Genomic DNA, 15034 nt, shown 5'->3' on the forward strand with positions numbered 1-15034 from the left:
TATGGGGCAAGATTTTTTTTTGGAACAAATTGCCCTTTTTTTTCATTTGTTTTTCAGGTGAGAGTGGGATGTTGTGGAGGGATAATAGGTATATTTGGGGAGATAGGTTGAGTAGGTTAACAGACAAGGCAAACAAGGTGCATACAGGGGTGGTATGTGACACATGTGGGGGGTAAACACCTTGATGGGGAGGGGTGTTGGGAAATCAGAAGCCCATGAGTCCACCTAGTGGAAACAGTGTGACTGAGGTCCCCACCCCTGGGCAGTCAGCACTGCGTCTTCACAGCCCCAAAGGTGGCTGTGCTGGGGGCTGAGCCACAGAGCCAGCTTGACCCTCTAGTCACAACACATGGCCCTCAAGCTGGCATAGCAGATCACCAAGCTGCTGGTTGAGTTTGCTATGCACCATGACCCGGACCTGGCAATAGGTGACAGGTTCCTGTCCGTGCCCGCTCACGAGGGGGGCTTGTGCCCTTTCAACTGATGCTGTTCCACCCAAAGGTGGTGCAGGACCAACAGACACCGAGGTCCTGGGTTGGGACCCAGACACACTGGTGCCCGGTGCCATGGCCACCTGAAGTGAGACAGGTGGGTCCACTGGGACCGGCCTTCCCAAACATGCTATAGTGTTTAGAGTTTATCATCATATGTGGGTTAGTAATAATCAACACACTCCAGGGTTACGTATAACACCATGCATAGATATTCCCATGAACCCAGACACCAGATATCGAACAGTTGCATAACAAACAGAACACTTGCATATATGGGACCACAGTGGTATCAAAAACAGCATGCAGGTACATTGATGGCACAATGCCACCCATGTTGGAATAATTCAATATAGCACATGCATGGGAATAATTAAAATATTTATCAAACAATAGGGCATTATCAGAACATTGGAGTCATTACATACTGGTTGGGGAGGGTATGTTGTTTATTGTTGGAGATATGGTGGTGGGGGGAAAAAGATGTCAACTAACAACTAGTATATTCCTGTAGTTCACATTACTTTCCTAGTCAGTGCTGTTATCTTTACCTTACATATCTTACTACACTACCCTATAGCCTTAGTTTGGACAGTGATATGGCTGTCATCATCATTATACATGAGCTGGTTTTACCTGCAGTATACATCTCTTACCTGGTATACATGTGGAGGGAATGTATGTTAACACTAACTAACTGTTTCTACACATACTCACAGATTCCAGGTTGATTTTGTGCACATAGCTATCCAACTCTTTCTGCACAGACTCTGGCCATGTGTTGACCACATGCAGGTGTACTGGGACAGATCTAGAATATTGCCCTCTTCAACCTTTAGTGACTTGACACACACATATACATGCTTTCCTACACAGTTATAATATGTAGCACAGTGTGGTTGACAGTGATCAGTGATACTTTATTATTCAGAGAAACTGCAACACTCACAATTTCATACAATACCAGAGTAAACAGTACCAGTACAGAGTATAATGTTTTTTTTTATTTCTCTGCACAGTGTTCATATCCGACGTACCTGTGGGAGCAATGTTTATTAGAACTACCTGAATGTTGCCACATAAAGTTCCAGATGCACATTAGTATTGTGCACATACATCTCACTCTGTTACTGTACACACTCTGGTCACAGATTGACAACATGGGGGTGTAGATAGGACATACTTGGCTTATTACTCTCCTAACAGTTTTGGGAGTTGCTAGAGTGACAGGTTCATAGGTAGGTGCTAGTCTATTGGCCCTAGGGCCTATATAAGCTTAGCCAAATGGTACCCTGGCTTTTGCCTCCAAAGAAAATTATTTTCTTGTGCCCCTGTCAAGCTGAGCCACAGAAGTGATCCACAGGGTGAATTTTCTATCTCCTATCCAATCATCAAGATTTTTCTTGATGAGTGCTAATGAGGAGATTTGTTTGATATAGATAGGTAGTTTGTTCCAGAGTATGGGAAGTCTCTGGGACAGGAATATCTATCCCTCCAACATGTTCTGTTTATTGTGGTGACAAGGTTTTGGTCCCTAGAGTGTGTAGCTTGGAGGGATTAGGATTTTTTTAAGTGGAACATGTCCAACAGCTCTGGGTTTGACATAGCTGTGTATGTTAGGAAGAGATTGCCTCTGAGTAGGCGATATGCAACAGAGTAAAGCTGGAGTTCTTTGAGACGGTCTGCATAGGGCATTTGTTTGAGGCTGGTAATCCTCTTTGTGAGGTATTTCTGTGGCTTTTCCAGTTGTTGTAGATGTCTTGTGAGGTACATACCAAAAGGGGCGTTGTACTCTATAATAGGTCTAATGCGTGATGAGTAGAGGGGAACAATGACCTCTTTTTTCCTGGATGATAAATCTTTTGTGATGATGTGTGCCACGTAGAAGGATTTCCTGACTACTGTGGTGATGTGATTATCAAAGGAGAGACTACTGTCCACCTGTGTCCCAAGGTCTCTTATCACACTTTTGGTGTTAATTGACTAGCGCCTATGTGGTAGTTCTTGGGTACAGAGTTTTTACCAAAAGGGATGACAATGCACTTTTTGGCATTGAGCTTGAGGCCATGGCTTTGACACCAGGCATCTGTCTCAGTGAAGCCCTTTTGCAGGATGTCCACATCATTAGGAGTTTTGATTATGGCTCCTAGTTTGCAGTCATCTGCAAACTTTGTTAGCCAAAGACCTTCTGTGTTAGCCTGTACTTCAGAGAAGTAGATACCAAACAGGAGAGGACCTAGGATTGAACCCTGTGGTACTCCACTTGTCACTGGTCTGAAGTTGGATTTAGAGTCTGCTACTTTCACAGTGTGGGTTCTGTGAGTGAGCCAGTTGGCAACCCATCTTATAACATAAGGCTTTATACCTAGTTTAGTGAGTTCATCTATAATTCCAGAGTGGGGGATGGTGTTGAAAGCCTTGGCAAGCTCTAGATAGGCTGTGTGAACCACCTTACCCTCATCTACGGCTTTGGTGATGACTTCAAAGAAGTATATCAGGTTTAGGAGACATGATCTGCCTTTTACAAACCCGAACTGGGTAGGGTCCAGAGTTTGTAGATTACCAATGTCATTGTTTATAAGTTCCATGATGATATGTTCCATAGCCATCTAGACCAGGCTCATCAGGCTAATGTGGCAGTAGTTCCCGGGGTCTGTGGTGGCTTCCCCTTTGTGGAGTGGGATAACTGTTGCTGTGCACCATTCAGTGGGCACAAAGCCTGAGGTGAGGCTATGTTTGAACATGGTACTTAGGTGGGGTGCCAGCTCATTCTGTAGTTCATTTAGAATGTAGCCTGGGATGTTGTCAGGTCCCATTGATGCTGTGTTCTTGGCTTTGGAGAGTGTGTTTTTTACCTGTGCAGCTGTGATTACAGGAACTTTGCATTCTTCTGGTATAGAGGTGGGCCCTTTAGGGGATGAGAACCTATCTGCCAGGATGTTGGAAATATCAGTTGGTTCTGTATATTTAGTGCCATTATGCTGTAACTCAGAGCAGATCTGGGTGTTGCCATTAAGATTCTTGACATAGCTATAGAATGCTTTGTGGTTGTCTTTATAATCAGTGGTGATTTTGCTTTTGTAACTAGCATTGGAGGATTTTATGAGGGATCTCAGCTTCTTACTGAGGCTGACCAAGGAGTTCCTCCAATCATGGGATTTTACTCTTGTTTGCAACAGTTTCTTTCTTCTGTTGTAGAGTTTGTTTATGGGCAGGGGACCACCAGATTGGCTTCCTTTTTTTGGAGGATAACATCTTGGTTCTTTTAGGGATAGCATGATAAATGCACTCGTTTAAGTGCTTATAAAATGCAATTGTATAGGATTCAGCAGTCATACCTCTGTTGTCCGTCAGCATGGGTGTCATGAAGTTTGCCACTTCTGCCTTAAGAAGTGTGAAGTTGGCTTTGTTGGAATTTTTTACGGTGGTTTCCATAATGGGGGGTGGGGTGGGATATGGATGTCTAGGGTATTTGCTTGTGGTTAGATCTGACCAAAGAGGAATTGACTTCTGGTGTGGAACACTGGTTTCCCATGTTGGTAATGACAGGTCTAGGATATTGCTGTCCTTGGTGGGGTTGTGGATAAGTTGATCTAAGGCATTGGAATTTATGAATTCCAGAAAATGTTGAGCACAAGAGTTGGTACATGAGTAGTTTTCCTAGTTAATGGTGAAATTGCCCATTATTAGGGTATTAGCTTGTACCCTAATATTTTCCAGTGTATCAAGAAATGAGGAGTGGGAATCCTGGGGCATGGTGGGGGATCTGTAGAAAGCTACAATTTGGATTGCGGTCTTGCTCAAAGTTAGTTGCACTTGGATAATCTCAGATGCATTATGTTGAGCAACTAGCCTGGAGGTGTGGATATCCTTTATGAATATGGACACGCCTCCGCCTTTAATGCTTCAATCCAGGTTAGGTGGCTGAAAGGTGTGGTGTGAATTATAGCCTGGTAATGCAGGGGTGCTCTCTGGAGCCTTGAACCAGGTCTCTGTCACTGTACAGATGTTGTTCTCCATTCTAAGGAGTGATTTGAGTGAGTGCATTTTGAGGTTTAGACTTCTAGCATTAAGTAACATTACCCTCAGATTTTACTTGCTTGTACCTGTTACTGTGGTGAATTTGTCATTTAAATCTTGCCTAAAAAGGCACTATAGGGGTAGTAAGAGACTTAGCCAGTATCCAGAATCCCAAGGGTGACAGGTGCAGGCCATCTCTGTCAAAGCTTCATGGTCTGTCGATCATGACATCCCAGGCAGACAGATACTGGATTCCCTTAGAATGACACCAGAAACTTAGCCAATTTTTGAAGTCAATTATTTTGTCATTGTACTGTGGTATCATTCTGGGTGATGGCAGGATGCTACTCAGGGCTAGGGTCATACCTACATGGGCTACAAGATCGAACAGCTCCTCCATGTCTCTTTTCCTGAAGTCCAGGGAGATACATCTCAGGTCATTCACACCAACATGGGCAATGACAGAATCATATTTGTACTTGTTGTGGAGTAGCCTGAGTGCATGTTTTATGTGGCAGATCCTGGCACTTGACAGGCAACTGACAGTAACTTTCTCTTTGTTCAGCCTGATGAGTGGAACATCAGTGTATCTGACAATATAGTCACCTATGACTATAGTGTTGGGTATGTTGTTATGCCTTATGGGCTGTGGTTGAGTGGCACACTGAGTTTGTGGGCTATGTGTCATTTCAGTTGTGTTGGGGGGTGGAGGTTGCTTGTGTTTCTTATTTGGAGGTCCCTGTTGCTTGGGTAGATTTTTTTTTAGATCATTTGTGAATATAGGTGTGTGCTTTGTGTTTCTATGTGTGTGTTTTGGTGGTGCAGGTTTTGAGGGACTATGTGTAGTGTGGTTCAAGTGTTTACCTTCTCCTCTTGACTGTCTAGTCCAGTCTTGGGTGAAGAGAGCTTTGCTTCCTGTTTGGCTATATAAGTGCATCTCTCACAGGTTGTAGTGTTAGGTGGTAGGAGGAGAGGGTTGTCTGTGTACATGAGACAATTGCTGCATTGCCCCAAGATGCCCAGATTCATCAGGTAGACTGGAGAAAACACGGGGAGCTGACCCTTAGACAAGCTGAATAGGTGCTTATTTATTAAGTACTAAACACTGTTTTCCTCTAGACAAGTGAGGAAACTTGAGTGCTGTAGTAATTTGTAGCTTATTTAGTGTTTATAATGAGTTCTGAACAAGTGCTGAGCTCAAAGAAACAGATCTGAGTGCTGAAACTAGAAAACTGGCTAGTTCTAAGAAACAAAATTAAGCTAGAAGGCTTCCCTCCAAGGCAGAAAGGCTTGGGGTTCAAAAGTTACAAACAGTCCTGGATACAGCAAATCTGTATCTGGACTAGACGACTTACAGGAAAGGCAGGAAACAAGCTTAGATTTTTTTTTTTAAATGGAAAGGGGAAAGGAGGAACATAAACTAACTTGGTTGGCCTTCTCAAATATTCTCCCTAGATTGGGTAGAATGAGGCAATGACACTAGACTGGAAGGAGTGTCCCAGATCAAATTTACAGTAGGGGCAGACAACTGCAAAGCCACCAAGTATAAAAACAGGATACCAATAAGGAGGGAGGGTGGGAAAAAAATCAGAACAAACAAACCCAACCAGATGCTTAACAATTGCAGAAGATATCTAGTTAATACCTCACACACAGTGAAACTAGCTAGCAAAGTATATGCACACAATAAAAGTGCTATAAATAACTCAGAAATAAGCAAAAACAGGATACTTAATGAAAGGCTATACTGGCTTTGGCTAAGCTATGATGGCCAGGAACATGTGCTCAGACAGACAGCCTCTACTAACAAACAACTAGGCCCAAAACACACGCCTGAATATGGACAATGCTACACTACCAACACTACTTGAGTAGAAAGAAAAACTGCAGAAATATTTAAACAGTTAAAGGATCAAGGATACTCTAAAGAATGCTTTTAACTGCAAACAACTTATATGGTACACTCATTAGGAAATCAGAACAAACAAACCCAACCAGATGCTTAACAACTGTAGAAAATTTCTCGTTAATACCTCACACACAGTGAAACTAGCTAGCAAATTATATGCAGACAATAAAAGTGCTATAAATAACTCAGAAATAAGCAAAAAAACAGGATACTTAATGTTATATATCACAGATTAGTTGGCTCAGAGCCCTTCTTCCGACTTCCTCCGAGTAGCTCAGTGTGAAATGCAGGAAACACTCACAAGTTAACTTCTTAAGTAACAAAGTTGAAACCTGAAACAACTTTAAAAAAAAAGCTTGAAAGAACCAATGATGTGCTTACTCCAAGCCATAGTTCAGGCAACCCCAGTCAGCCAATGACCACAAACAGTTCACTCTCATTGAAATGCTATACTGGCTTTGGCTAAGCTATGATGGCCTGCAACATGTGCTCAGACACACAGCCTCTACTAACAAGCAACCAGGCTGAAAACACAAGACTGAATATGGACAATGCTATATTACCAACACTACTTAGGTAAAAAAAAAAAACTGCAGAAATGTTTAAACAGATAAAGGATCAAGAAGACTCTAGAGAATGCTTTTAACTGCAAATAAGTTATATGATACACTCCTTAGGAAATCCGAACAAACAAACCCAACCAGATGCTTAACAATTGTAGAAAATTTCTAGTTAATACCTCACACACAGTGAAACTAGCTAGCAAAGTATATGCAGACAATAAAAGTGCTATAAATAACTCAGAAATAAGCAAAAAACATGATACTTAATGTTATCTTTCACAGATTAGTTGGCTCAGAGCCCTTCCTCCAATTAGCTCAGTGTGAGATGTTGGACAATCACTTGTATTCCCTGTTTGTTGACTAAACATCTGGGATCATCCTGCAGACTTACCAGGGGGACAGGGGGACATGCAGCAGATATGGGAAGATATACTGGACATTCTGGTCTCATCTGTACAGTTGTGGGGTTTGATTCTGTATGCAGCCTACTACCACTCCTAGGATTCCGACCATGGCTGTGTCTGCTACAACTTAAACACTGTCCATCAGAGTTGTGTGTGCTATATAGATATTGCTGTATACCTTCTATTTGCTTTCTGTCTTATAATTCTCCTGAACTTTTGCATTCTGACCTTGTATTACAACACTCTTTTACAGATTTCCTAGACAGTTATATTTTCTAGGACAGTGTGGGTGACGGTGATGAGTAATACCTCATTATTCAGAGCAACTGCATTACTCACAATGACATATAATAACAATGTAAACAGTACCAGTACAGGGTATCATTCTTGTATTTCTGGGCAGAATGTTGGTATCTGATAGACCTGTGGGAGAACTGTTTGTTAGCACTACCTGATTGTTGCCACACACAATACCAGATTCCACATTACTATTTTGCACACACATCTCACTCTGTTACTGTACACACTCTGGCCACTGCTTGACAAGATGGGGGTGTAACTGTGACATACGTGGCTTCTTGGTCTCATAAGGTTTTGGGGAGTTGCTAGTGTGCCAGCTTTGTTCTCATAGATGTGTGTCAATCAGTTGCATTTCCTGTTTGCTGCCTATACTTCTGTGATCATCCCACTGATTTCGCAGGGGGACAGGTTGACAGGCAACAGATATGGGACACTTTACTGGACATTCTAGACATATCTGTACAGTTGTGGGGTATGATTCAGTATGCAGACTACTACCACTGGCAGGATTCGAACCATGGCTGTGTGTGTTAAAAACACAACAGTTCACATCTCAGTTGCATGTGCTATTCGAGTTTTGTTGTCTGCATTTTCCCTGGTTTCTGTTTATGTGTCTCTCAGTTGTACTAAATGGCCTCTGGGGATCACAACAGTCATATACTGGCATTCCTACACATTCTATTTATGGTGCATGGTGTGGGTAATGCTTAATACAACAGTACTATTACATGATTACAAATTTACATTACCATATGATACCAGAGTATACACATGCAGTCCAGCAGGTAGACCTTTATTGTCAGGCTATTACGCTTTTATTTACATACACACTATATGAGACTCTTCCTGACATATTCTCCTTTGTATGCAGTACTTGCCTTAAACAATGCAGGTTTTATACAGGCAAGTAGTTTACTAATAGTTTTAGATTTATTTCTTATGGCAGTAAATGCGAGAGTATTGCTGACCTGCCTCACGTCACAAAATCTCCAGGCGACTTTCATGGGCCTCCTTGTTTGCAGCCTGCTCACTTGCAGCTGTGGAAGACATAAGAGGAATATTTAGCTATACCTATCCATGATATACATGAGCTGGCAATTAATAGACACATAGTGGGGTGATACTTACACCCAGCTGGTACATCCCCTGCCATTCTAGCCTCTTGGATCTACTGGTCCAAGAGATCACCCTTACACTACTGCAGGTTGGCATAGTGATGCCTGACCTACTCACCAGATTGGGGTATGCCAGTGGCACTGGTGAGGTCATGGGAGAGACAGTCTCAGGCTTCCGCCTTATTTTGGAAACACTGGTACTGACCCTGCAGCAGTCTCTGGTCATGGTCTTTGACAAGGAGTCCTGCCATGACTCTGGACTCCTGGATGCACCATCACTGCGCCCGAAAGTGCACACCCCTCCCCTTCCTGACATAGTGCCTGCAAGGGAAGCTACAACCAGTTATGAAATATACTTCTGCCTCTTGGGTTTAAGGAGAGCTGATTTCCAACACTTTTTTGTGATTGGCTAGTTTAAAAAAGGCTAAGCTATGGGCTAACCTGCTTTCCTAAGGTAGGCATTGTTTAAAGGGATATAACACTGGGCACATTGAGTTATCTGGCCTACACGTTGCTTACACCTCCTAAGCTGGCCTGTGCAATGCTTAACATTGCTTACATTTGACTTTGCATTATATTTCCTTTTTGGCATTAATTTATTATTCATTACATCTTATATGCATGCCTGGTATCCATGATTCATATGTACGTATAATGTATGGGGTCCTTGGGTTTTATTGGGGATTTCAACACTCTTTTACAATTACACGTGACTTCTGGGCTTGCTGCTGTACTCCAGTTCACATATTTATGTTATGTAGTGGGTTATGGAACATATGTCTGTATACTGATTCCTTTCACAGGTTCAGTTTGAATTTGCTATAGTGAAGACTTGTTTGCTGAGACCTCATTCTTCTGTACTGCTGTGATGGCTTGGTGGTTATCTACTGTGACTATAGTGTATAGGGTCCTGGGTTTAAGACCTGCAAGGCTGTTTATTTGGTTGATGGGCAGAACAAGGGCCATTGAATACAGAGTGATAAAGGCACTTTTGAGCATTTGTAAGTGGGTTTGCGCTGGTTTGCATGAGGGTAAGCAATGCTAACCTCCGGTTACATATGCTTACAGAGAATTAGCTTCAGAATTGCTTAACCTGTGTGCACATTGCTTACCCCCATGCAAACGGGCTTAAACTCACTTACTAGTGATTAAATATGCTTACTACTGCTTACTGATGGTTAAATCTGCTGACTAGTACTTTATTCATTATGTCACTGACACCTGACGTGCATTTCCTGTAGTACTCCAGTTCATAAATATATGTTATTTAGTGGGTTATGCAATGAAAATATTGGTAATAACGTGCTTTGCCATGGAAAATGGTATGTGCTGCAGTGGGACTCGAACCAGAAATGCCTGCTTGTAGGGCAATGCACTGCCCACTACCCTATTGCTATGCTGCTTCATTTGCACATATCTTCCTTGTTATCCTCTTCAGCCATTTAAACTGCATTAACCGTAGCTAAGCAATAGGCACACCCATGCACCTACTGTTAGCTTTAATTGGATTTTTAAAAATATAAAAAGAAAGGTTTGTTAATTTTATTTGTATTTACTTGCTGTTGTACACCAGGGGGAATGTTGGAGGGGATATGCAGACACCTATGAGCAGTCTTGCTAATTTCTTAGCCCTTTCTGCTTTTCTTCATTGTGGGGTCATGTATATTCTGAGTGTTCTGCTCTCAGACACACCCCCTGCACTCTTACATGCACCTTGCAAGGTTAGGAGCTCAGGCAGCATGTCTCATTAATATGCGTGGCGTGCTGCCGCCCTGCTCCTAAACAGCCGCTTAGGCTAGTCCTGCACAGATGAATAGTAAATCCGGGGGCTGGAGTCTGGCCAAATTAATTTTCCATCGCCGGAAGGTTGTTCCTATTCAAAAATGCCTATTGGTTAACAAAACTACCACATGCTCCATTCATTTCACTTCCTTTAGAGAGTAATCCACTTTCTGCTTCCTGGTTCCACCCATTTTGAGGTCTAGATAAAACCTCCACCATCGATTGGCTAAGTGGGGTCAAAAAGTCAATCAGCTGAGAAAGCTAACCAATCAGCTTCCTCGTCTGCTCAATTTCATCATGCCTGCCTTTATCCATAGGCTAAATACAGCAAACTCCTTCCATATTCCAAGTTTAAAACTATTAAAAACAAAAATGAAATGGAAAAGGTGCCAAAGCGCAAATAACCAAAGTCCAAAATAGGACCCAGGAAGGAGAAACAGCAGTCCATGACCAAATAGTGAAAAACACTTCTTTAATATATTAAGCATATAAATGCCTAACTTAAATCACAGTGTTTTCATCGTCAATTCAAAGACTTCATCAGATGAAATGGATCCCATACTACCTGAAAACAATTTTTTGATTAATGAAAAGCCAAGAATATCCACAGTGTTTGGAATTCCCGAAGGTTCATAAAGATGAAATAGACCCCATAAAGACCAAAAGTTGCAACCAGAGTCAACAACATCTTCGGCAAAGTATGTTGATTTGAACCTAAAGATACTATGGCTTAATAAAATGTATTTTGAGAGATTCTTGAGACTTTTAAGGGAAATCAAACAAGAGTTATACAATGATAATATTGTCTTTGTTACAATAGATATACTTGATGTATTCACAAGTATCCCTCATACTGAAGGTATGTAACTATTAGAGGAAGTGATATTTGAGGATGGTGGAATTACACATAATGAACATATAGTCTGCCTAAACCTAATGTACCTGGTTTTAAAGTACAATTATATTTACTTTAAATGGAAATTCTTTCAACAAATTCAGGGTGTTGAGATGGGTGCTGCCTGTGCCACTACTTATGTTAACTAAATATTGTGAAAATGGAAAGAGAAATATGTGCTTCAGTCTACGTACTCTGATTGTTGGGTGTTATGCAGAAGGTTCCTGGATGACATATGTATTTTGTGGACAGAGTCCTTAGATATGTTACAGGAATTTATTAGTTTTCTGGGAAACATGACTAACTTTTTAGAATTTACTCATAAGTTTTCCTATGAAAAACGTCAGTACCTAGATGTAGAAATATATAAAATGACCAATAGATTTAATTCTAAGATTTTTAGGAAGGATACATTTTCAAACTCATATCTTCATTTTGAGAGTGCATACCCATTCCACTATAAAAGAAATATTATTAAGGGACAATATGTGTATGCAATAAGATGGCCTCAGCAGAAATGGATTTTGAAAAAGAGTAACTTCTTAGAAGTTTTATTCAAAGAAAGAGGTTACTCGGTGACAATGATACAAGATGTTAAGAAAAAGTTCAAAGAAGGGAGAAAGGAAAGGTATACAGCCATCCTAGGAGAATCCCTAGCACATTAAGTGTAGAAATGAGAACTTGTTAAGAAGAAAATTTTAGTAATACCTGCATAATGGAGTACAATGGGAGTGCAAATTCATTTAGAAAAATCATGCAAAATGAATGGGAAAGATTTGTGGGGTTGACACATCTAGGTGGCATTCCCAAGGAACCCGTTAAAGTCATTTATAGGAAGGAAAAGAATTTAAAATGTTTATTGGAACATGATGGTAGACATGGCAATATGGTTAGGAAAAAGAAAGGAACATTTAAATGTGGCCATTGTTCACAATATAAATATATAGTGAACAAAGAAATGTTTTCCTACCTTGAAGAAATAAGTGGCTAGAAGGAAGGGGATTCTCAAATTGGCATACTTTTGGATTAGTTTATCTGGTAATCTGTAAAGAATGTGAGTCTTTCTATGTGGGGAAGACAGAGCGAAAACCGAAAAAAAATAATTTATTAATATCAGTATGATATTCAAACAAAAAAAGAAAATAATGCCTTATTTAAACATCTAAAAGAATGTGAGAATGCAAGTTTGTTTTTTATTTTTTGCCCTAGAAGAAGTTAAAAAAATATCTAAGAGGGGGGCTTTGTGAGGAGAAAATAGAGTATAGGGAACAATGGTGGCAGATAACACTGCACGCTAATGTTCCCCCTGGTCTTAATGTGAGCATCTCTATAGCCTCCCTTTTAAAATTGAGAGCTGCAAAATTGTGATGTGAAGTGAAAATACTGTTTTTTTAAAATATGCAATACTGAAGCAATATTTTTTTCTTTAGGAAATTTTATTGTAATGGTGGTGGTTTGTCACTAGAAGGAGCTCTTACATTATTTTTTTTTTTTATAAAATGTACATTTATGGTTTGCATAAAAACTAATAATACAGGTGGTTTACTGGACGAATTCTTGCCAGTGACCTGGGTTTGATTCCTGACCAATGCACCAATATTTTTATTGGCTGTTACAAAGACCTACCCCTGGATTCAGCAAGGAGCCGTGGAGGAATGTTTTATTCCTGCACGGCAGGGACCTTTCCTATTCAGCACAGTAGTGCACCATGTATATGTATGAAGGCCTGCCTTGTGCTGTAAAACAGACATGGTTCTGTGTACGAGCGCAGGGGGTGTGTCTGAGAGCAGAGCTCTCGCAATATACATGCTCCCTGCACTCCAGAATTGTCGTTCAGTGATTTAAAATGAGCGAGAACATTCGTAACGACCCCAATCGATTGGGATAACAAATTTGGTGAAAGCCATAAGGGACAATTGGCCCTGCCACAAGTGCCCCATACAGTATAGTCACACATGACTATATGTAATGAAAGCACATTGGGGGTATCAGGAACAGTAAACAAATGTATAATATGTAATGAATGATGAATCAATCCCATACAGCAGATAGTTTATGAAATAAAAAAATAAGCAATGCTAAGCATTGCACAGCTTTGCTGACTGGTTGTAAGCATTGTGTACATATGAATACTAAGCAAGGAATATCCCAGCTAAGTGGATTTTCCCATTGATAAGCAATGCTAATCATGCCCCTTTAAGCAATGCCAACCTTAGCTAAGCAGGTTTTCACGTCGCTTAGCTTAGCTCACTATATTCAAAACCATCCAATCACAGCAAAGGATAGGAAATAGGCCATATTTAAACTCCACAAGTGGGAATACAGTTCATAACTGGTTGCAGCTTCCCACTGTAGACAGTATAGCAGGAGTTGGTAAGGGCATGCGTTTTCTGGCACAGGACTGGGGCATACAGGAGTCAAAGGTCATGGTAGGACCCCTGGTACAAAACCATGACAATAGACTGCTGCAGGGCCAGTACCAGGGCTCCCAATATAAAATGGAAGCCTGGGACTGTCTCACCCGTAATCTCACCAGTGCCACTGGTATCCCTCAGACAGGTGAGTAGGTCTGGCACCGCTATGCTGACTTGAAGTGAGGAAAAGGGAGCTCTTGGTCGAGTGGGTCCAAGAAGTAAGGCAGAAGGGTGATGTCCCAGCAGTGTGCAAGTAGTCATAACAATAACTGTTTACTAATGTGCAGCCTGTGTATGTGATGGATAGGTATGCCTAAATATTTCTCTATTTCCCTTACAGCTGCAACTGAGTGGGCTGTGAATCAGGAAGTCCATGCTAGTAGGTTGCAAAGGCTGTGTCATGAAGCTGGTGAGTAACAATCCTGCTTGTAGTAGTCATACCAAATAAATATAAAGTAGTAGAAAGTCACCTGGCAGTATAAAAACTGTGTATGGGTTGTACTGAATAAACCAGACAATATGACAAGTAATAGTCCCATATACGTCATATTTAAATAAAACTAACTGCCTGGCAATAAAATCCTAAATCCTGGACTGGTTGTGTTTACTCTGGTATTGTATGGCATTTAGTGTTGCATTCTCCGATTAGTAATGTTGTGTTAACCACTGTTACCCACACTGTGCTACATAAAAAAAATGCCTAGGAATGTTAGTATAAGATTATTGTAAGTACAAGGTCAAATTGTACAACCAAGAGAGACTTAGACAGAAAACACCAAATAAATAGACAGCAATATCCAAGTAGCACACTCTGATGAAAGTTTAATTGTTGCAATTTTAGCAGACACAGCCATGATTCGAATCCTGGCAGTGGTAGTTAGCTGTATGCATATCATACCTCTCAACTGTACAGATTTTTGCAGAATGTCAGGATAATTGGCTCATATTTTTGGCCTGTACCTCTGTCTCCCTGGCGAATCACTGGGGTGACCTCAGAATTGTAGTCACTAAATAATGACATACATTTGATTTTCAGACCTCATATCCTTCAGAAAATGTATATTAAAACAAATCCTGTTACTCTAGCAACTCTCCAAGTTTATAACAGCAATATTCAAAATATGTCCCTATTTGTACCCCA

The sequence above is a fragment of the Protopterus annectens genome, chromosome 3.part1 (assembly GCF_019279795.1).
Source record: "Protopterus annectens isolate FY-2018-M chromosome 3.part1, PAN1.0, whole genome shotgun sequence".
Classification (NCBI taxonomy): domain Eukaryota; kingdom Metazoa; phylum Chordata; order Ceratodontiformes; family Protopteridae; genus Protopterus; species Protopterus annectens.